The sequence below is a fragment of the Borostomias antarcticus genome (assembly GCF_949987555.1).
Source record: "Borostomias antarcticus genome assembly, contig: scaffold_72, whole genome shotgun sequence".
Taxonomy (NCBI): domain Eukaryota; kingdom Metazoa; phylum Chordata; class Actinopteri; order Stomiiformes; family Stomiidae; genus Borostomias; species Borostomias antarcticus.
This window is the reverse complement of record NW_028175989.1, coordinates 1032501-1035512: the sequence shown is the minus strand read 5'-3', so window position 1 is coordinate 1035512 and position 3012 is coordinate 1032501.

The window sequence follows — 3012 nt, the reverse complement described above, 5'->3', positions numbered from 1 at the left end:
GCCGCCCTGAGAGTCACTAGATAGATAGATAGAGATAGAGACATATAGATAGATAGATAGATAGATAGATAGATAGATAGATAGATAGATAGATAGATAGATGGATAGATAGATAGATAGATAGATAGATAGATAGATAGATAGATAGATAGATAGATAGATAGATAGATAGATAGATAGACACAGCAGCCAATGAGACTGTTCCTACACAGCAGCCAATGAAGATATTCCTACACAGCAGCCATTGAGGATGTTCCTACACAGCAGCCAATGAAAATGTTCCTACACAGCAGCCAGATTGTGACATCACAGGGATGCTCTGTGATGTCACAATCTGGCTGCTGTGTAGGAACATTTTCATTGGCTGCTGTGTAGGAACATCCTCAATGGCTGCTATGTAGGAACATCTTCATGTGCAGGAACATCTTCATCGTCCAGGAAGGGTATAAAAGGGGGCCGCGCCGCCCTGAGAGTCACTAGATAGATAGATAGAGATAGAGACATATAGATAGATAGATAGATAGATAGATAGATAGATAGATAGATAGATAGATAGATAGATAGATAGATAGATAGATAGATAGATAGATAGATAGATAGATTGATAGACACAGCAGCCAATGAGACTGTTCCTACACAGCAGCCAATGAAGATGTTCTTACACAGCAGCCATTGAGGATGTTCCTACACAGCAGCCAATGAAAATGTTCTTACACAGCAGCCAGATTGTGACATCACAGGGATGCTCTGTGATGTCACAATCTTGCTGCTGTGTAGGAACATTTTCATTGGCTGCTGTGTAGGAACATCCTCAATGGCTGCTATGTAGGAACATCTTCATGTGCAGGAACATCTTCATCGTCCAGGAAGGGTATAAAAGGGGGCCGCGCCGCCCTGAGAGTCACTAGATAGATAGATAGAGATAGAGACATATAGATAGATAGATAGATAGATAGATAGATAGATAGATAGATAGATAGATAGATAGATAGATAGATAGATAGATAGATAGATAGATAGATAGACACAGCAGCCAATGAGACTGTTCCTACACAGCAGCCAATGAAGATGTTCCAACACAGCAGCCATTGAGGATGTTCCTACACAGCAGCCAATGAAAATGTTCTTACACAGCAGCCAGATTGTGACATCACAGGGATGCTCTGTGATGTCACAATCTGGCTGCTGTGTAGGAACATTTTCATTGGCTGCTGTGTAGGAACATCCTCAATGGCTGCTGTGTAGGAACATCTTCATGTGCAGGAACATCTTCATCGTCCAGGAAGGGTATAAAAGGGGGCCGCGCCGCCCTGAGAGTCACTAGATAGATAGATAGAGATAGAGACATATAGATAGATAGATAGATAGATAGATAGATAGATAGATAGATAGATAGATAGATAGATAGATAGATAGATAGATAGATAGATAGATAGATAGATAGATAGATAGACACAGCAGCCAATGAGACTGTTCCTACACAGCAGCCAATGAAGATATTCCTACACAGCAGCCATTGAGGATGTTCCTACACAGCAGCCAATGAAAATGTTCCTACACAGCAGCCAGATTGTGACATCACAGGGATGCTCTGTGATGTCACAATCTGGCTGCTGTGTAGGAACATTTTCATTGGCTGCTGTGTAGGAACATCCTCAATGGCTGCTGTGTAGGAACATCTTCATGTGCAGGAACATCTTCATCGTCCAGGAAGGGTATAAAAGGGGGCCGCGCCGCCCTGAGAGTCACTAGATAGATAGATAGAGATAGAGACATATAGATAGATAGATAGATAGATAGATAGATAGATAGATAGATAGATAGATAGATACTGTAGATAGATAGATAGATAGATAGATAGATAGATAGATAGATAGATAGATAGATAGATAGATAGATAGATAGATAGATTGATAGACACAGCAGCCAATGAGACTGTTCCTACACAGCAGCCAATGAAGATGTTCTTACACAGCAGCCATTGAGGATGTTCCTACACAGCAGCCAATGAAAATGTTCTTACACAGCAGCCAGATTGTGACATCACAGGGATGCTCTGTGATGTCACAATCTGGCTGCTGTGTAGGAACATTTTCATTGGCTGCTGTGTAGGAACATCCTCAATGGCTGCTGTGTAGGAACATCTTCATGTGCAGGAACATCTTCATCGTCCAGGAAGGGTATAAAAGGGGGCCGCGCCGCCCTGAGATTCACTAGATAGATAGATAGAGATAGAGACATATAGATAGATAGATAGATAGATAGATAGATAGATAGATAGATAGATAGATAGATAGATAGATAGATAGATAGATAGATAGAGATAGAGACATATAGATAGATAGATAGATAGATAGATAGATAGATAGATAGATAGATAGATAGATAGATAGATAGATAGATAGATAGATAGATTGATAGACACAGCAGCCAATGAGACTGTTCCTACACAGCAGCCAATGAAGATGTTCTTACACAGCAGCCATTGAGGATGTTCCTACACAGCAGCCAATGAAAATGTTCTTACACAGCAGCCAGATTGTGACATCACAGGGATGCTCTGTGATGTCACAATCTGGCTGCTGTGTAGGAACATTTTCATTGGCTGCTGTGTAGGAACATCCTCAATGGCTGCTGTGTAGGAACATCTTCATGTGCAGGAACATCTTCATCGTCCAGGAAGGGTATAAAAGGGGGCCGCGCCGCCCTGAGAGTCACTAGATAGATAGATAGAGATAGAGACATATAGATAGATAGATAGATAGATAGATAGATAGATAGATAGATAGATAGATAGATAGATAGATAGATAGATAGACACAGCAGCCAATGAGACTGTTCCTACACAGCAGCCAATGAAGATATTCCTACACAGCAGCCATTGAGGATGTTCCTACACAGCAGCCAATGAAAATGTTCCTACACAGCAGCCAGATTGTGACATCACAGGGATGCTCTGTGATGTCACAATCTGGCTGCTGTGTAGGAACATTTTCATTGGCTGCTGTGTAG